The 22,092-nt window shown below is 43.9% G+C and overlaps 1 protein-coding gene across 13 annotated transcripts in view; it reads right to left on the reverse strand.

Moving 5' to 3' along the window:
• LOC147015894 (rhotekin-like) overlaps nucleotides 1-22,092 on the reverse strand; it is a 195,535-nt gene that overhangs the window by 134,407 nt on the left and 39,036 nt on the right. For 2 of the 13 annotated variants that reach the window (XM_085848466.1, XM_085848463.1), the window contains exon 1: nucleotides 21,162-21,587. The exons of 1 other annotated variant lie outside the window; for it this stretch is intronic. The gene's annotated coding sequence lies outside the window, so the exon portion shown is untranslated. Of the gene's footprint in view, nucleotides 1-21,161; nucleotides 21,618-21,758; nucleotides 21,906-22,092 lie in introns of those variants that run through there. 10 more of the 13 variants (XM_085848459.1, XM_085848472.1, XM_085848465.1 and 7 more) reach the window with 10 other exon arrangements.

Below are 22,092 nucleotides of genomic sequence, written 5' to 3' on the forward strand. Positions count from 1 at the left end.
TAAAAGTGCCCAACAAAGGACATGCCTCATTTTACAAGATGTATTGTTATGCGTGAAAATGGGAGAAATGGCACAACAATATGGGAAGAATCTGGTAGATCCTGCTTGTGAAACTGGTAATTACTAGTTTCCTGAATGCTAAAAACTAATAACCATTAACTAGAACGGCAATCGGGAGAGTGCATACCTCCGCCAGGCTGAACAGTTTACAGTTTGTGTTCCACTGATAGGCCGGACCTGCATCCAGACCTGAACCAAAATCTAATCGGCTTGTTCTTGTCACTTGATTTGTCATTTGTCATAACTCGTCCACAACGCTTTGAAATATCGTGTTATATCTCGTTTTGGCCCTATATCTCTGTCTCGGTCTCTGTCTCTCTCCCATTGTTGAAGAATCACATTAGAAACTAAAAAATTCTCATATGCGGATCTTCGATTCGGATCTTCACCAAAATCGAATTTATTGGTCCTTGTCGCACACTCAACCTGTCTATCAAGTTTCATCTGAATCAATCAACAACTTTTTGAGATATCCTGCTCACAGACAGAAAAATGGACAAACAGAGAGGGGTAAAAACATAACATCCATCCATCTTTGATGGTGGAAGTAAATCTCATGGTTTTCACTTTCGCAATTTTGACCAATTGTAGGCAATTTCTCTGTATTCCTATTTAGTTATCAAGGGGCATGATTGCGACGATTCATGCTTTTTGAGCTGAGTTGCGAGTCATTGTTTGCATCCATGTGGGTGTTTAAGGTGCTCCACCAAAAGTGCCATTCTGGTCCCATGATCTGAATCTTGAAAGGATGGAAAAAGCCCTTCATGTTTGGATCGAGGACCAAACGCAGATGATAAATGTGCCTTTGAGAGGATCAGTGACACAGGAGAAAGCATTGCACATCTACAAAGATTTTCCATGAGGCATCTTGGAGGAAGATTCGTCCTCCACACCCGCCGTAACTCAAGAAACTGATTGAGAAGGGATTTAGGTCAGAGCAGGTCTTCAACATCGACAAGATGGGATTATTTTGGAAGAGGGTACCATCCAGCAACTTCCTGTCAAAGCAGGACTGTAATGTTTCCACATTTAAAAGGTAAAAGTCTTGTGTGTGTGTGTATATATATATATATATATATATATATATATATATATATATATTTTACATCTTTATTAAAAGGTTACATGTTTTATATTTATTTTAGATGCTTGTATCAATTCCAATGTGTGTATTTTTGGCTGCCGCTCACCAACCTCTAGATTGTGTGTCACTCTAGGAACCGATCCCCATTTTTCCCATGAAGTTTAAGAAATGACTTCAACGGCACATTTCAGGAATGCCAGCCCCGTGATATTTAATGGTTCACTTATGCTTGGTGGTCGTGGTGATGATTAATCCGAGAACCGTGTACACTGAAGCGATGACGTCCGATGCTGAGTGTAAATTTGCCTCCGTGTTGGCGACGATTGCACAGTCATCTGTGCACTGCAACTCGAAGGTGTGTTCTGTACTAGTCTTGGAGGTCGCTTGAAGTCTTTTCAGGTTGAATAGATTGCCACCGAGACGGCACTCAATCTGGATTGCATGTTTGATGTTGCTTTTTTGATGTAACAGAAGAGTAACAGCAACTAGAAACAGGTTGAACAAGATTGGGGTTGACACAGTCTTGCTTCATGCCAACTTGAACAATGAATAGTTCTGACTCTTGGCCACGAGTGATGGCTCTTCCTTTCATTCCGACATGAAGTTGCAAAGGTGAAGGCGAAGGAAGAAACGCTTAAAAATTATAGGATCTGGCTCTGGATCCGGATCCGGATCTTCATCAGAATCGAATCAATCCGTCCTTGTCACACACCCAACTTGTCCACCAAGTTTCATCCAAATCCATTCTTAACTTTGGGTGAAATCCTGCTCACAGTCAAACAGAGAGACAGAGTTTATGGAACACCTTACCCCACATAGTATTGAGAAAAAGAACGCGGCAATGGTCTTTTGAACTCTGGGTTTGCATTTCCAAGCACGATCTACGCTTCCTATGAGTCTCCATTTTGTTTGAATCTCTATATTCCCCAGTGCTGAGAGCAGGAGCAGCAAATTTAATTGGTCGAGATGGCATAATAATTTGTCCAAGTACAGTCCTGCTAAACTGGATGTTTTTGGAAGTGACAAGAAGGTGATTTGTATTCTACAGTGTTCAAGTACGTATATAATTAAATTTAAATAAAATAAAGGTTTCAAAGGCTGTAGGGAAAAAAATAATTCAGATGTTTACCGTCGTTGATGCACCGTCTTTTACACCACCTTATTTAATACATTCTATTTGTTATTTATGCCTGTTGTTTGTGTCCATGATGTCCTTAAAAAGTTTCCTGTTTGAAATTATTTTGAATTTTGGTTGACTGGCAGCCAGCCAGACAGACTAAAAAAAAAACTACCTTACTCTTCTGTGTGCATACGCACTTGGGACAAGATTCCACACAAGTTGCTGAATTTAGAGCAAATTGACTAGTCCAGTTGCCACGTAATGCATTTACATGACCAACCATGCACTTCGGTCGGACTCACTATCCGTGAGTCCGACTCACAATTTCTGTAAAGCTAAGCATTGCTAAATCTTCTTATTCTTTCAGCTGCTCCCATTAGGGGTCACCACAGCGGATCATCCTTTATGATCCGCATAATGATTTGGCCTAGGTTTTTACGCTGGATGCCCTTCCTGACACAACCCTGGTCGCCTCTTTTTTTTTTTGTATACCTTGGTCGAGGCTCGTATGAGAGCTAACACACAACTCACACAGCAAGGAGGCATGAGACAAGAGGGGCGGGAGTGGAAGGGACAAAAAAGTGGGGAACAGACACATTAGGTGAACTGTGGAAGGGAGAGGGATGGGGATGGGACGGGGAACATGGCGAATAGAAGATGGACATTACAGGGACTTTCAGGAAGGAAAGCAGGAGAATTGAAGGAAGTGGGCTTGGGTGGATTATCGGGGGTAAAAAAGATCGAGGATTTGGATGGGGGAAGATAATAGGTGGTGGTGAACAGCTGTTTCGAAAGCCTGGAGGGAAGAATGGGAAAGAATAGAGTGAGGAAGTTTATTCCAAAGGCGGGAAAAAAAGAGGAATGAAAGAGTGAAGATGAGCAGCGATTCGTGATTTTGGTAGTTTTACCAGAAGGGGATTGTTGGCGGACCTTGAGCGCCCTGTGGCAATGTGGTTGGGACAAATCACAGAGAGAGCAGGGGGGGCAAGGCTGGAGAGGAGTCGGTAGAAGACTGAAAGACCACCGACCAACCTGCGGTGATTGAGTGAGAGGCCCAAAGACTCAGCTTCATTGCGGGAGATGCCGATGATCTTAAATGCCCTGGTTTCGACAGCGTGAAGCCGAGAAAGGTGGGAGGCAGGAGCACCAGCCCAGAGGGGAGAGCAGTACTCCATCAGACTATGGACAAAAGCTTTGTAAGTGGTCAGGAGCTCAAGAGAGCCAAGAAAGGACTTTGCACGACGGAGGATTCCCAGTCGGCGACTGGCTTTTGAGGCGAGGTTTGAAATGTGACTTTCCCAGGAAAGGTCATGGCAGATAGTGAGACCCAGAAGCTTGAAAGAAAAGACTTCTTCCAGAGGATTGTTGAGAAAGTGGATGGGGGGTTTTCTAAACGGTCCTTTGGAAGAGACATAGTGAGAGTGTGAGATTTGTCTGGATTGAAAGACATGTTCCACGTGTTGGACCAGTTTGTGATTTTATCCAGATCAGCAGTGAGCGAAGAAGCTGCTGCTTGCCGGTCTGAGGGATGACAGATGGTACGGCAGAGGGTGGAGTCGTCGGCAAAGAGAAATAGAGGATTTTCCAGAGTCGGAGAGATCATTGATGAAAACCAGAAAAAGAACATGGCCCAGAACGCTACCTTGAGGAACTCCAGCCTGCACAGGAAGAGGGGATGAAAGAACTCCATTTAGGGCCACACGTTGACTGCGATAGGAGAGGAAGTCTGCGAGCCATGAGTGGAGATGGCCTTGAATACCATGGAAAGAGAGTTTGGTGAGTAGGGCAGGGTGCCAGACTGTGTCAAAAGCACGTGATATGTCCAGGGATACGGCTCAGATTTCCTGTCTGGCATTGAGGACCTCCATCCATTGATGGGAGAGCAGAAGCAGCATATCCAGGGTAGAGTGACCTTGTCTGAAACCAAATTGATGATTGAAAATCAAGCCATTGGAGAAGAGGAAGGATTTCATATCTGAAGCGATGATGGATTCCATAACTTTGCTGATGATTGGGAGAAGGCTGATTGGTCTGTAGTTACAGGGATCCGTTTTTGCACCTTTTTTATGCAGGGCAGTGATGTTAGCAGATTTCCAAGCAGATGGCAGATGACCTTGGGCAAATGAGAGGGTGAATATAACAGAGAGAGGGTGAGCAAGAGCAGAAGAGCAGGCTTTGAGGACACGTGGGCTGATGCCGTCTGGACCGGTTGCAGAATCTGACTCGAGGTTTGAAAGCAAGCTCTCCACCTTGTCAGGAGAAAAGGACACAGAGTCCAGGGACAGTTGGGCGCGACTGGGTAAAGTGGGTAGAGAAAGTGATGGGTTTGGGACACAAGATTTAGACATTCAGCTTTATCACGTGTGGAATCAGCAGTGCGGCCATTTGAGGTATGGGAGGGGATGGAAGGGGAACATACACCAGAAACAGATTTGATTAAACGCCACCAGGATTTTGAGGAGGGAGAGAGGTTTGAGAGTTCAGACTTGAGATGAGAAAGATGTTGTTTTCTGGCTCTCCTGAGGGTAGATACACACTTGTTCTGAGCTTTGTGGAAAGAACTGAGATTGCCCTCAGTTGGGTTTGCTTTCCATGAGGCAAAGGCAAGTTGTTTCAGGACAACTGCCTCGCCACAAGCTTCAGTAAACCAAGGGCGGGAGGAAGGGTAAGACAACTGAACATGAGAGGGGATAAATCTGTGCATGAGGGAGAGCAAGTTTCTTTGAAAGAATTCCCAGGATGAGTTTATGTTGGAGAAAGTAGCGAGAGGAGAACAGTCTGTAAGTTTGATGGCTGCTCGGAGACCCTGCCAGTCGGCTTGAGTGAAATGCCAGACTCGACGGCGGTGAGGTGGCTCTCTGATAACAGCCAAAGAGATGTCCACTTTAACAAGGACGTGGTCAGAAGAACCAATTGGAGCGAAGGAAGAGCAGCAGATATTGTCAGGGAAATTTGTCAAAATCAGATCCAGAAGAGATGGAGTACCATTGGTTGAGATCCGGGTCAGGAAGTTGACCGATTGAGTCAGTCCCAATGAGTCGCAGAAAGCTTTTGCTGAGGTGCCATGGCAGGTGAGAGAGGTACCCACACCTAGCCAACTGGCGTGATGACAACTGAAGTCACCACATAAGAGGAAGAGAGTTTGGATGAGAAGATAGAAGATGGTCCATGTTTTCGGATAGTGAGGTGTAGATGGAGTAATCACTGCCTCTTATGACACAGGGATATGGTACACCTCTTCTAACCGGGGCATACACCGGGCCGAGTACACTGGTACTCACTTCGCCGACCTCGGAAGGATGACAGGCTGAGTCAACCTCCTGGTGTGTATTAATTCAAGCGGCCAACAAGGCTTGAACTCAGGACCTTTTGGATCCCAAGCCGCATGCGTGAAAAAAAAAATCCCAAGCCGCTTGGGTGATCCTAAGCATTGCTAAATATAGGGTCAAAAGAGACGGTTTATTTCTCTTTTCACCCGATATTTTCAAAATCCTATTGATGTCACCCTGGCACCCTTGGGCAATTTGAGATGTTCAAGATGGCTGCTATTTGATGGAAAAATACAGAAATTGTGATATTTTCACTGTTGTAACAGCTCAAAATGTGCTTTTTTCTGACAGAAATTTTGTGTTTGTGTTTCCAGGTGATTGTGGTAGTAGACAAATATGGCCAGCTGCATTTTCAAGTGTAGGAAGATGGACAAAGCACTCTCAACCTCTGGGCCAAAAATAATCCAAACGATCATTGCTGCCAGAAAGCAACGAAATGACAGTTTGCCCTCGGAGTTTGAAGTACAACTGCAAGAAAATCCAGAGTTGACTGTCAACTGTCACAGGTCTTGTGTTTAATCATACACATTGGCTCAACATTTTGCTCAGTATCGGAAAAAGCGAGGACTAAGTGAATATTCTGAAACACGTCAACCTGTGCCAAAATTGAGGTCCGAACTCAGGAATTTTGAATTCAAGGAATATTGCATTGCATCTTCTGTGGCCAATTATGTTTGCCTCAATCACCAAAACATCCTCAATGATGGCAGGTGGTATGCCGCTGCATCACTGCCAATCGACTGGGTCAGCCGTCCATCAAGGACCGTATTCTCCAGCAATGTGATGCATGGGTTGACAAGTTGGCTGAAGATGTTCGTATCAGGATTTCAGCTGCCCCCTTGGATCTACATGCGGCAGATGCACAATATTATAAAGAGTACAATGAAGCTTCTTTCAGTGAGTGCAGTGCATAGCAGGTCATACAGCTGCTGCCTCGCAATCCATTCCAAATGAGAATCTGTCTCTTGCCAAAGTTATTGAGTCAATGTATGAATAGCACACCCATGTGTGGAACTCCGTTGATCTTCACCAAATTTACCTGGGAGGATCTGTGGACACGGACGACATGCCGACTCTTTCACATCGCCAGTTGGTGATAAAATTCAGCTCACACTTTGGCAATGATCTGCTTGTCATGGAAATAAGCAGCTGTGCAAGTTTGCTTTGCTTTCGGCACTCTGTTCCTTTCCACATAAATACCAATGTAATGGATGAGGATGAAGACAACGTCGCTGAACATTTGGCTGAGCAACTCTGGTTGGAAGTCAAGTCAATTCCAATTCAAAAGAATTATGACATCAGCAGGTTCACATATTCATCTACCATTGATGGGACCAGAAAGACATTAGTATCTTTCAAAGCTAAGCTTGTGTCTGGTGGTGCAGTTACAAAGATATCGCTTAGTTTAGCTCAGTCAATACAGTACCATATTGCCAATTGGTTTAGTCAGACAAGCCTTGGATTAGCAGTGAAATTCCACCATCACTTTGGATTGAAAGAGGCTGTTGAACTGTTGCATAAGTATGGATCTGCCATAACCTATGACGAGGTGTGGAACTTCAGAAAAATCTGTTTCCAAGCATACAGGTATTGGTACTCAGACTTTCACAATTTAGTTGCCTTCAAGTGGACTTCTGGCAGGTGGATGGTTCGACAACTACAATCTCAACCTTTTCACCCCCAACGGCAAGCGAGAGACCCATGCCATGACAATTTAATTCACACAACAACAGGAAACATCTGGTACTGATGCAAGTATGAAGTCGAAATCGCTTGCTGAGATCGAGAGACGACAGAAAACGTAGGCAAGAAACATTAAGCTCAGTGAACTCTCTGCAGTACCGATTCAGCATTATCACGGTAAAGGACATCCAATACCCCCCTTGCTATCACCATTCATGAATGCTTGTCACTGGGTGACATTCAAACACTGATTGTGGCAGTGAAGCCGGTATTGCAGGCTAATATAGGCTAGATGACTCAAGTTCTCACAGCTGATGACCAGAATTAAACACCAGTTGTGAATTTGAGTGGTTACGGTTAGGAGATTTCTGCTGGAATCCCATTCCACGTAAGGGGGAGTGGGACTGTTGGACCCCCTGAACTGATGAAGGACATTATCTGCAGCTGCAGCTCTGATGTACCATGTCGACAAAAAAAATAACTGAAGCTGTTCTTCAGCTGGATTATCGTGCACAACTTCCTGCAAGTGTGAAGCAGACGATGACCTGTGCCAAAACGAACATACGATCAAGCCTGCAAATGAAGCAGATGACAAAGATTGTGATGCAGTGAAGGATGTAATGATGCATAAACTGTTTGGAGAATATTTTGATTATCCTATCATATTCCTTGGCCACTTGAACATATATTTAGAGTTTGAATGCACATTTCTATGTGATTTAATGGTGAAGCGATCACAATTTCTGTAAATTTCCATCAAATAGCAGCCATCTCGGCAGCCATCTTGAATATCGCAAATTGCCCAAGAGTGCCAGGGTGGCATCAACCGGATTTCGAAAATATAACGTGAAATGACACAGAAATCGTTGAAAAATGTTAATCGGACCGAAGTGCATGGTTGTGGCTCGGGCAACCGGCCTGCACTGCAAAACTGCAAGTTCATGTTCCGATTTTTGTTCCAGTGTTCAAAATAGAAAATTGAATTTAAATTTAGTTGTTCCTCAATCAAAGACTGACATCTGTGGACAGACAGACAGACAAAGTGATCCAATTGCTTAACTCTGCTTTTCGCTTCATATGCATGTGGGATAATTATATGTAGCTGGAAAATACTGCCTATAGTTCATTTGTAAGTTATCTGTGTGTTTAATCAACGTTTTGATTTTACCACGATCACTAATTCTCTAACAGCTCCGATTAATCCCATATTCTTTATGACATCAGCAGAGGAAGAAGTTTGGCACAATGCTTTCACAAACCAGCTCGCCAGACTTGAAGTTCAACTGCAGCTGATTTGAGCAGTTATTTTATAAGTTGTTCAAGGTGCCATTGATAACTCGCCTATTCTTTGTACCATGGACTCTTTAATGTTCACCAGCTAATGTGAGCAGTCAAGAAACCCAGCTTAACATTGATCGAGGGAAGGTGCACTTTGTGATGGTACGCCATGCCTGCAAAGCCAAATTTAACAGTTTCTTGTCAGACCAAGAATACAACCTAGCCTGGGCAGCTCAAAGTTAAGTGTGCTACCTCTGCACAATCTCATTAGATACGATCAACATTTTGATCATGAAATTATCCGAGACAATCTATTTCCAGAAACCTTGAATCCATTTCTTTAAAACTGATGCCTTCATGGAGATTTGAACACACCCTCTGGCATGCCAATCCAATGTCCTCAGCACAGGGCTATCGCCATAATCACAATAAGGCAAGGGTTCAGTGCATTTCATGACATCTAACATAGTAATATTATTAATGGGATTATCTCACGTCTCTAACCAGACTTGGTGACATAATGGTTAGATTGTCAGCTCTGAGTCTGGGAGGTCGGTGGTTCTAACCACACCTGAGTCATACCAAAGACTTTAAAAATGGTACATGCTGCTTTCATGTTGACGATGAGCAGTTAAAAAGGAGAGAGCATAGACAAACAACCACAGGTTGGCACCCATTGTGCAGGCTTGATGGGAGCTCCTTGGAAGATAACTTATTTGCTTATTTGAGAGTGTCGTTTCAGGTTCCTGACCCTAGCTTTTGAATCCCATATTGGATTGAAGCATTTTATCCTCTTAAAATGTCTTTATTATTCACCCAGAAGGAAACATGCCATTTATTACCTCCGCCACTGAGGAGGACAGGGGTTATGTATTCACCCCGTCTGTGAGCAGGATATCTCACAAAGTTATGGATGTATTTGAATACAATTTGGTGGAGATGTTGGGTGAGATATGGACAAATTGATTCGATTTTGGTGAAGCTCTGGATCCACATGCAGATCCGAGAATTATTTATTTTTTTCATTTCAGTGATTCTTCACCATTGAGAGATGGGACCAAAAACGATACATTGCATGACACTTCAAAAAGTTGTGGATGGATTATGACAAAACATGGTGGATGAGTTGGGTAGTTGACAAGAACATGCATATTAGATTTTGGGCCTATGAGTGGGAAACAAAACGTAAACAGTTCAGCTTGGCAGAGATATGCACCCTACTGAATGCTGTTCTCGTTACCTCTGCCACCAAAGGTGGGCGGAGGTTATGTATTCAGCCATGTTTGTCTGTGTGTGTGTTTGTTTGTCTGTCTGTCAGCAGGATATCTCAAAAGGTTATATATGCATTCAGATGAAACTTTGTGGACAAGTTGGGTGCATAACCAGAACCAATTGATGATATTTTGGTGAATATCCACATCCGGACACTAAAATTTCGAAAGTCATACTTCATCATTGAGATATAAGGCAAAAACTATATTTAGCATGATATTTCAAAACATGGTGGATGGATTATAACAAAACTTGCTGGTTGAGTTGGGTAGGTGACAAGAACAAACTGATTAGACATTGGTTCAGACCCAGATGCAGATCCAGCTTAACAGTAGGTCACAAAACATAAACTGTTCAGCCTGGAGGAGGTGTGCACTCGACCATATATCATTCTAGTTTTCCATGTCTTTCTACATCGTATAATACTGTTACAAAAGCTTCAGCATACTGAGCCTGAGACTGATTAATTCAGCATTTCATTTCATTAACACAGCATTCAATTGTAAACAAAATTTTGGAAGTCATTGGAGTACACACTATATTTTCTCCCACCCCTTCTTCAAAATAAAAAAAAAATATATCACTTGATTTTGGTGGGTCAAAATAAGTATTAATTCGGCAAGAAGTTTGGAATAAATTGTTTATGAAAACAAACCAAACCCTTGTCAAGAAGGAACAAAATTCATGAAAGAGATTAGAACAGTAATTTCTGCAGGATGAGCATGCGATTTTTCCTTTGCATTTTGATCTATGAGCTTTCGAGCAAATAAAGCATTTAATTCCTGGCACAAGAAGCGGTTTCACATCCCACACAGCACCAAGGAAGATGATTAAACAAAAGGTTAATGCTGCAACGCTACAGAGAAGACGACGCTATACAAACTGGCAGCCTTTCAATGAACCCCCCTTACTCTCCCTTTTCAAGGTAATTCTAATCGTTGCAGTTGTTGTGACCAAGTATGGCATTGGTTACTATCTACAAAATGCATGATCTATCTACGAGCGGAGCACATGATGACCCGAGTCTTCCTGCATTTGATGTTGCCAACCAAGCCAAATCAGGATTCTGAGTAACGTTGTTTCACGGAAACGTTTGACAAATCACCCAATAGTAGTCGGGAAGGCAGACAGACCGTAACCCAACGCATGCTCGGTCTCGTGGCCCATGCTTGAGTGCTAAGAGCTTGGAATTGTGCTTGCCATTTACTAAAGCTCACATTCCATGCCGCCTCATTAGGGTATTTTTCCGAAGCATTCATCATTTTGAGCTTTACCTTCTGATAACCTCCAGCAGCACTTTTGCTTTTGATTTTCGTACTCATCTTCAATAATCTCCGAAGAAGAAAACAACGATGTTGGTGTTGAAAATTTGTTTTGTATTATTTGCCAATAAGGTGGATAATTTTAAAAATATTTTTAATATCTAATAATAATAAGTTTATTAGAGGAAAAATATAAATAAATAAATCTAGGAATTTGCAATCTTTAAAAAGTATGTCACAAATATTTTAGCATTCTCAACATGAATCACTGAATTAAACATCAATTACTCTTCAACGAGTCAACGGTTTACAAATTACTGCCAAAGTTTGCGAGTCTTGGAAAATAAGAAAAACTCAATAGAGAAAAAAAACGTCAATTATATCTGTAGTGGAAGGATCTCAAGGTCATTCTTTTGAAACAACCCGAAGCAAGCAAAAGACTGTACTTGTATATTTCATAAAGGACAAGGAATTATTCTTTTAAAACTTCAATTTCAGAAATAATAATGACATTATTCATGATTCATGATGCAATGGACAATCTGAATCAAAGCTTTGGAAGGAATGAAAAAAATCATTAACCATTAAACCCTCACCTTTTATCCACTTAATTTGACCAGGGCCTTAAAGAGAAAAGGTGGTCAACACTACTGTCAAGCGAGGAAATTTGATCAAGTTACTCATATCAGGCCAAAAACCTACCATTGTGAAAGAGACCATGGGACGTACATGCAGAGTATCCAAAACCCTGCACCAAATACCTATGGGAATAAAATTTACTAGAGAGAAGTAAGGTTTCATTTACATAGACAGGGCATGACCCGAGCAAAGAAAAATGTTTCGTGATGATCTTGTGTCATTTTACCAGCTAGAGTAGTGTATGCACATAAACATGAATCGGAATATGCATGGATACTCCAAGTGACCCCCATCCTGCCCAGGCAAAAATGGCATTCCTTTCCTGTAGTAACTACTACTGCAGTCGGATACTGTTACCAACTCTTGTATTTGAGAGTACTACTTTCATATACTCTAGTTCTAACTGCAGCATTTTTGCCTTGGTTGGAGCATTCACTCACATAACCACGCTGGTCACTCACTTGGGTTTGTACTTGCACTGTCGGTTGGCATTCTCTTCGAGAAAATAAGAAAGAGCAACCAACAACAACAACCAGGAGTAGGATGAAGAAGTGGAAGGATGTGGAAAAGAAGGAGAAGCAGGAGAGGCAGTGTATATAATAGGAGGATGAAGAAGAGGGAGAATAAGAGAAATAAATAGTAGTAATTTATAACCTTCCACCCTCTACCCCATTTCATGTCCGACACAAACATTTGCTTTTAAAACAAAAACACAGCAAAAAAAAAAGTAAAATTTCCACCAACTCCACTAACTTCAACAAATGGTTTCCTAAAGAAAATAAAGTTTTGACAGAAATCTGTGCATCTTAATAATGTTGTGGAAATGGCTCCCAAGGATTAACTCTACATCGTATAATTCAGTTATATCCTTAGTAAATGTAATCGTGGAAGCATGACGTAATTAATTGTGATATTAAAATGCGTCACTAATGAAATAGAGATGTCTCCCTTCCTCATGTCTGTATATAAAATTCTCAACCCTTTTGACCTCATTTTTTTATGTCTCCAGCTTTGTAAATCTGTCTGTATGTTCCTTCGTGTTCCGGTAGGCCTTTAGGCACAAGCTTGGCAGGAAAAAGACCCCCCCCCCCACCATCCCGACTAGCCCGCGCAGCACCAAGACATTGGTCACCTTGTCACATTGGTGACAAGAGTCACCCCACCCCCGACTGGACCCATCGATAAATGGTAAGAGAGAGGGGAGGGGCAAGGAGCACCAACAATGTCAAGGTTTTCCCAAGGAATATGGGAGAGGAGTGAATGGGGAATTTGAGGGAGTTCTCGGAAGCCTTTCACAGGAGAAACTTTGTTCCTCGTTCACTTGTGGAGGACCAGAGCCACGCCCTGCTGGAGACAAGGCCATACCCTCTTCGCTCTCGACCCCATAAGCACATTTAATGATCCGGGAGGTGAAAACATTGCCCTTCAGGGGAATCCAACCCCACTCATCCTGCATGACTCGGCCAGGTTTTCCAGAAACTCCTTTCTTATCTCATGACTTCCTGGTGTCTATCTCTTGTGGTGTATCTGTGGGCCTATATAAGGCTTAGCTATTTAAGGATTTCTGTCCGTCATTGGTATTGTGGGCACATATTCGGTGATTTGGGTTCAGGGTTTGTTGAATCATTTATTTGCTCATTGCTTCCTGGTGTTTCCTTTCCCATCGCCATTGATTGCATAATACAATATACTTGATCACATGGTAAATTCAGAATGTCGTGGTCCCTCCTTTGGTTAATAAGAAAAGTCCTTTGAGGGATAATTGGAAGTGGCAATTAATGCCACACACCCGAACAGTGGCACTAACCCCTGGCTCTCTCTAATTAGAATGAGGCATGTGATACATAATTAGTGCAGCGCTCGACCATTTTGGTGCCCAAATTTACAAGGTGTCATGGCATTTGGACAGGTGATCTGGCATGGTTCTTCAAATTTGTTGACCGTTATGGTTGCATTGAGGTGACTCGCCGGATTTGAACAAGGCAGCAGGAAAGGACCGGCCGACTACAACAACACAAACAATGAATGCACCTTCATACAAAATACGACGAGTTAGTTTGTTCGTTAGTTAGTTAAGGCATCGACACTGGTGCAGCAACTGCTTCTCCCTGCCCTGCCATTTGTTCGATAATGATTATCCGTCACCATAGACTTCAATCTTGAACCAATGTTCATGCTTCTGGCAGTGACTTTATTTGTCTGGCACTGCAATCTGCTTTGATGCAATCCATCCACCTTTTTGTGGCCTTCCTCTTGGTCAGGTCAGGTCAAGTATGCGAGCATGTGCTGGAGCAGTACGTCGCTACATCCACTTCCCGCCGGTACTCCCATCCCCCATACAAATGCCTGGCCAATCCCCATCTTCATGAGATGCCAACCAAGCTGCTACAACCACGAGGCACGTGGTTGGCCCATTGGCCTCCTCCACTCACGAGGCTCGCACGCTGAGAGAATCTGGTGAGAGAAGCCTGGCCCTGTGACTCTAGTCAATGGTATCCAGAGTCCCTTGAGAGACAAAATTCTTCTTTGCCCTGCAGTGAGTTCCACGACATCCACTGGCAACATCAAGGACGGTGGTCTTGAAGGCACTCCACAACTGTGCAGGATTCCCCAAAGCACCCAGACCCCCCAAATCCCGATTCAGCCTGTTCGCAAACTCCTCAGCTGCCTTCTCATCCTTGAGCTTGCCAATATCCAGCTGAGGCTGGGATGGTACCAATCTCCTGGATTTAAGGTGCAACTTCGGAGTTGCTAGCAGAAGCCTCTAGTCAGTATTGAGGAACTGAGCTCTCTGGTAGACCCTGAAGTTGTGGATTATTCTCCAGCAACCAGCAACGATAACATGGTCAATCTCCTTTGCCACACCACCAGAGTTGGAACACCAAGTCCAGTGATGAGCCTGTGGGGGCTGACACCATGAACCAGCCACCCTAATTCCATGACTTATTGCAAAGTCAAGGAACTTGGTGTTATTCTGGCTCACAGTTCCAGACCTCGGGGGACCAACACATGTCTCATAACTATCCCTATCAGTTCCAGTTGATGCACTGAAATTCCCCAATACTCTAAGAGTATTTCACCTGGGGTAGTAATCAACCACAAGTTTGAGCGTGGCATACAATGTATCCTTCATGGTGAGATCATTCACCTCAGTCGGAGCATATCAAGAGACCAGGGAAATGACACCCAAGGAGTAATGAATCCTTTGTCTCATAATACGCTCGTTGACCGGTGTTACCTCAATTGTCATTCGAGTCAGCTTATTGGACACAGCTACAGCAACTCATTGGGCGTGGTAACCATAAGAGCAACCAGACCAATAGTAGGTGTAACCCCCTGCCATGATCTCACTGCAATCCGGTCTCCGAACCTCAGAGTGCTGCAATACCGATGTCCAAACGCTTGAGCTCAGATGATAACAGAGACAGGTGATCATCCTCTCTTGGGAATAGGATATTTCAGGCACCCACCCGAAGGGATCACCTCAGGTTAATCCAAGGAGACTGCCGTCTGGTGGATGACACCTCAGCAGCACCTCGACACACTGCCGCAATCTGACCCAGGAAGGTTACCCCGTGGTTTTCCGACTATCATCAGAGTTGGGATCCTGAGAGCTTTGCCCCAATCCATCAGCGGGTGAGCTGCACTGTGGAGGGCAGCTGCACAGGAGGTACCCAATTTTCTTTGCATTTTTCTTGTGTTTTGCGGAGTGAAGGGTTTTTCGGTGGGCGGAGTGAAAATCCTGCCACCAACCTTCTAAATAATATTGTAATCCAACTGCAGTAGGATGTCCACAGACACGGTTAGGGACTAGATATGGATGGCCGTTGGCTCACATGGAGCTCCTCCATGCTTTGACAGGTTTTGTTTATAATCCTGCTGGGTGTTCATATCCAAACACCCTCCTCACCAGGAAACCTGGTGGGGAAGATGGTTTAGTCGCCGCCAACCCGACCATGAAACAGGTGAGTGCAGGTTTACCTGGTACCTGTAGCAAGTCACAGATCTAATCTGGCCTGACCTGACAATCTGGCCTGACCTCTTGGTGCCATTTACTCTTCCTTCCATGAGGATTTTTGTAAGTCTTTTCTGGGGCATTCTTTGAATATGCCCAAATAATCTGAGCCTTCTTTGTGTTATATTCTCTGTTATACTCCAAGGGTTTCTCTTATTAATGTATTCCATATTTTGTCCATCCTAGTTACTCCCATCATTAGCCCCCATTGGACTTAGTCCGAAACGGGGGCTTATGGATTTGGTCTCGATTTTCGTGTCCATGCGTGCATCTGCAACCATATCTCAGATATGTATGGACTGATTTTATCCATACTTAGCAAAAAGATAACACATGATGGTATGTATACAAGAGCACATAATTTTGTTTTGCAATGCGATCAAAGATGGCCGACTGGCGGCTATTTTAGTTGTAAAAAAACCCCGACGTTGAACACGTCCTCAACCATTTCTCGGACATGCATTTACCGACCTTGTTCAAACTTGGCAAACAGATAATGAATGATGGTTTACATATGCACGTCGTTTATTTTTGAGATCAGATCCAAGATTGCCGACTGGTGGCCATTTTGTTCCTTAAATGTGTCCCCAACCATTTCTCAGACATGCATGGTCCGTTTTGTTCAAACGTGGCACAAGTACAGTACATAAAAGGCATACACTTGCACCTAACTTTATTTTGTGATCTGATCAAAGAAGGCTGGCTGGTAGACCAGTGGCTGGTAGATAACCAGGACTTCATACAGTTTCAACAATGGTATCACGTTGGATGTCTTTTGCCATCCAAATCCTTTGTAGCTCCCTAAGTGCTTCCCTAATTCTACGATTGATGTCCTTAGTGCATGTTCTATCCTGTGATATGGTACCCCCCCCCCCCAAATAAGTAAATTCCCGAGCTTGTTTTAAAACTATGCCGTTTATGTTGATGTTAATTTGATTTGGGTGGTGCTTACTGAGGACTAGTGTCTCTGTTTTTGTGATATTGATTTTCATGCGCACATTACGACTGCTACTGTAAACACAATGTACAAGGATTTGCAGGTTTTCTGCCATCTCTGTTTGCATAAAAAATATCGTCTGCGAATTGTAGGTTTGATATAACTTTTCCTTGGATGTTAACTCCTTGCAGCATATCATGTATTGCATGTAACATTATGAGTTCAAGCAACAAGTTGAAGAGCTTTGGTGACATCACACATCCCTGACAGACCCCAACTGTCATGCTGAACCAGTCAGTCAGATCTCCATTCACTGTTACTGTGCTCTTTGACTTGCTGTAGAGTGCCTGAAGTAGCTTGATGATTTTAATAGGGAAATGACTTGTACTACTACTACTGCTGCTACAATATCATGAATGGCCATTAATTATTCCCATCTGCTTGTAGGTTTGGAAGAGGAAGGGTTTTCACCCAAACTCTTCATGGCCTGACTAATGATGGCAGGGATTTGTAATTTGTTCATTGCTGGCGATAACTCGCTGACTCTGCACGAAGGACTGGGTGGAATCCTTCACATCCATCAACAACTGGTCCTTGCAGATGGTAGATAACAGTTTGACACACTGCCGCAAGGCGGTGTTATTCTGGATCACATTCGTTGACCGGTGTTAACTCTGCTTTGATGCTCGAGTAGTGTTAAGACGGTTGGCATTCTCAGATCTTGGTACTAGATATGGATGGCCGTTGGCTCACAGGGAGCTCCTCCATGCTTTGACAGGTTTTGTTAAGATCATAGATCAGACTTAAGATCATAGGCTTAAGATCTGCGTTTCCTCAACAGAGAGGAAAACAAACGCAGGACCTTCCTCAGTTTTTATGCCAATTAATTAATGACGGTCATGTTGACACTTCAATTTCTAGTGGGGTTATAATATCATGTAATTAAAAGGCTGCCACTCAACGATTTAAATCATAACCGTCATACCAAAGAAAAAAAAAAACAAAACAAAAAAAAAAAACAGGGAGTCTGGAACACTGAGGCTAACCATTACCTTGACGTGTTTCGACTTATGAGTAACGTACAAGTAACGTATGTCGACGTGTGTCAACAATCGCGTAACGTGCCTACAACTTATGCCAGCGTATGCGGAACGTGTGTCATATGTCGAGTACGTCGAGAAATTTTCAACATGCTGAAAATTTCTCGATGTACTCAGCGTACAATGACGTACGCCAGCGTATTACGATGTATGCTAGCGTGCTATTAATGTATTCGACGTGTGCCAGCTTGGTTTGGCAAATTTTTCATACGTCGGCATACGCTGGCTAAAACGTCAAGGTGTGACAGCGGCTTCACACTTCGATGCCTAGTGCGGTTATCATTTGAATCGTCGAGCCGCAGCCTATGAATAGCCTATGCCACGTGATCGTCAGCGATACGCTGCCGCGCTATGCATAAGTTAGACTATCGTTGGGCATAGGTTGTGAACGCCGACAACACGCTCAGCATTCGTTTGTATAAGTTATCTATATGTGATTAAAACGTTCTATGTACGCTACTAATACGTTATGCATACGTCCAACACGTTATTATACCCCCAAAACTTAAAAAACCATCAATAGTTCAGCGTACGCTAGCGTTTTACATACATTTTGAGACCTTGCCATACGCTGGCTAAATCGTCAAGGTGTGACAGCCGCTTAAGTAAAATGCTTGTTTGGTGAACAGATCCATCCTGTGGAAATTGACATCACCACAATTCAGGTGCTTCCCCTCTTCACACACACACACACACACACACACACACACACACACACACACACACACACACACACACACACACACACACACACACACACACACACACACACCATACCCCTCTGCCCTTCACCACCCTGTCTGCCGTTCCACAATGTGTGCTCCAGAGTAACTTAAAATATCGTATTGATACAGGTATATTTAAAGATTCGCAATGCCACATGGATTGTGCTCCATCAAACAAATAAGTAAATTGAAAAAAAAAGAGGTAGCTGGATTTAAACGTTGTAGACTACAGAGACATCGAAAATTACTCCGTGCAGGTTGGCTGGCAAGAGTATCTCTGCCCGATTATGTAGCGCATGCCATCCATGACATGGTGATGTAGAACCGCACTAATTATCTGATACATTGCCCAGCATGTTGTTACATCAACCGAAAGAGTTCACGACATTCGAAACGACACGCTTGGAATGAGGAACATCTCAGCAAGACGGGTTTGCAAAGTTCCAGGTCAGTTTTTCCTCGGGATGAGGCTTGGTTTCATCACTTTGACCCAGAGTCCAAACAGCAATCGGAAAAGTGGAAGCACCCCTCTTATATACCTGGTGTTGGCTTAACGGTTTAGGTGGCTGACTTAAGATCATAGGGTCTTGAGTTCAAGCCCCTGGTCGAGCTGTTGAATTAACACCAGGTGAGTTGACTCAACCTGTCATCCTTCTGAAGTCAGTGAAATGAGTTCCAGTGGACTGATAATAGAGTGGCAAAGCCATGCCCCCAGAATATGATGCAGCCAAGCAGCCACAGGCTGCATACAATTAAACAAATAAATAAAAACCCTCATACACTTATTTGATCCAGAGTCCAAACAGCAATCGGAACAGTGGAAGCACCCCTCTTATACACCACCAAAGAAGTTCAAGGCTGGCACAGGTCATGGCTTCAGTCATTTGGGCTGATAAAGCGATCCTGCCAATAGATTACCTTCCCCATGGATACACAATTAAGCCCCCCCCAACATGCTAGCGTATTGCACAAATTACATGATGTCATCCAAGATTATTGATGTGGAATAGTGCGAGGAAGGAATTCCGTTCAATGCACCAGCTCACAACTCACACACTGCACTTGAAGCAAATGCTGACTGTGGTTTCGAACCGCTGACTGCGTTTTCAATATTCATCTGGACTGGCAGGCTGATGCAGTGCCCCCCCCCCCTGGATGTGCGAGCAGGCATTCGGAATTCCATCTGTTCAAACACAGTATCTCAAAAATAAATAAACAAATCCAACAGTTCCAACATATTGCGGACCGATGGTGATGTCGTGAAGGCCTGGGGAGATTTTGTGGTACTAGGATGCAACCTTCCGCAAAAGGGGGAGATCCCAGAGCACTGCAGCACCGCCGGTCCGAGGTGCATCATCAGCATCCGAGGGGATTATGTGAACAAATGTTCACGGTGTGGGTCCCTTCGGTAAGGGCTTCACAGTGAAGCTTCAGAACTCTCCAAACACCCTTCATTACTCATACATGTCCAAAATTTGTGCTTGGGGGAACAAAATTAAATTTAAACTTCAAACGTTTTTTTAAATTTTAACAACATCAAGAACAAGCAAGCAAGCTCTGTTTGGTGCACGTATCATATCAATGAAACGGTAGAGGATTTCCAGACGCATTCTGTTATTAAAAAAGGAAATCTCAGCTTAGCATTCTTCTTCTTTTGTACGCAGCACATGGCTGTGGGTGGCATCATTTTGCTGTGGTGCCGCTGTGCCGCTGATGCAGTGCCCCTGTGGGTTTCCCTCGGAATTTGGAATTTGTTCAGAGTGCCGGCGATGGCTCGCCGACTGTTCACGAAGGACACCGAGGTACCTTTAACATGCATCAACGAATAGAGGCAAACAGGGACGGCCAGCTTAACGTCCACCGAAACGACGGCGCACACAATAATGCGTCGCCAGGGTGACGGTTCACGTGTATCCGGGCCGAGATTCGAACCCAGGCGAGACAGCCAGCTTTGCATTGTAGAGATTGCAACATGTCGACGTGAACAATTCGAACGTACAAAGACTTTTGAAGTTCATCCTGTAAAATACCTTATCATCATTCCACTCTCAATTACCTCTTGAGATGAGATTGCTGAGTGTAGGCACTCCTGACCAACTGTCTATCCCATAATTTGGCTTTGAACAGTGGAACAATAGCTTTGTCCAGTTTTTAGATCCACAACAATGAAAGCACATTCACGATCGCCGTTGTGATGGTTCGCGAAGGAGATACGTCTCCACTTATTTACCAAACAACCACCTACCTGTCCACACCCTGATGCGAAGTGTGCAACTCGAAAACACCACTTTGGACACATGATGCCTCGATTGCCTTATAAAGGCTTTTCATCGGCAACAAGAAACGTCGGAAATAGAATTTTAAAACGAATAGCTTGTCGTCATACTTTCCGTACAGGCTTCAGTCTATAAGTACAGGCACACACAGGCACACACAGGCACACACACACACACACACCTAAGAGCATCAAACGGAGTGTCTCCATTGAAATGTCAAGAGTCGAAATGGGTCTGTAATCCCCTTCCCCAGCTCATCATATCCTCCGATCACTCAGGTTCCAAAGTAAGGTGAAGCTACTAGTGACATTTACATCGATGACGAAACAATGACATTTACACGAACGAGCCTGTGTTCTCCCAGGGACCCCAAGCACTCACCCAGTACAATCAGCACCCCGCACACCGTGACAAGGTATCTTCAAAGGAGCTCATTCATTCGATGGGGAAGTTTCCCTCGATGGAAAAGTCGGCAGTTGTTTCGCAAGAGAAGTTTTCTCTCTGCGTTCGTAATGTGTATGTGTGTGTGTGTGTGTGTGTGTGTGGTATGGGGACAGGGGCTTATTGCGAGGAGGAGTTGAACAGGGAGGGGAGGGTGGGGTGGGTAACTAGATCCCTTAAGGCAGCCTCTAAAAGAGGAATGAAGTTAAAAAATGGGCAAAACGGTCCATGTTACACGTCACAAGCCATCGGGAACATCATGCGCGCGCACACACGCACACACACGCGCGCGCACACACGCACACACACCTCGTTTCAACATGTACAAGCTTGAGTGGAGGTTTTCACTCGAAAACGCTGCCCTGGTTGAACGTCATTAAAATATTCCAATGAAGCAATCGGTGGTTTGTAACAACTTGTAAACAGGAGTGAGAGTGAGTGAGTGAGTGAGTGAGTGAGTGAGTGAGTGCATCGCCATGATTTTGATGCTCGAAGTGTGAAAATAAGTCCCTATGGTAGAAAAAAAAATCACATTACCAACGGTTAACCACCACCAGCTGATTGAGCTTCCACAACCAACCAGCTGTGATCCAGACTTCAATCCCACGTCGACAATTATTGGCAGCTCTTGTTTGTACAGGAGGATTGATCATGGGAGGCACGGCAGTCTATCCGGGTTGGAAATGTTTCCTGGCAGAACTCCAGCTTAGCCCGGCCCATGATGTAGCCCGGATTCAGTGGAAAAGGACGGCACGGAGCCAGGCAGCGGTGAGAGCACGCAACGTCTGATGTTACCATGAAGCCACCATTCAAACTGTATTATGTCACTGTTTCCTGCGCAGCTGCGCTCCGTTAGACACGCACGATCCCG

The sequence above is a fragment of the Eptatretus burgeri genome, chromosome 12 (assembly GCF_056783735.1).
Source record: "Eptatretus burgeri isolate ZD-2024b chromosome 12, Ebu_testis_v1, whole genome shotgun sequence".
Lineage (NCBI taxonomy): Eukaryota > Metazoa > Chordata > Myxini > Myxiniformes > Myxinidae > Eptatretus > Eptatretus burgeri.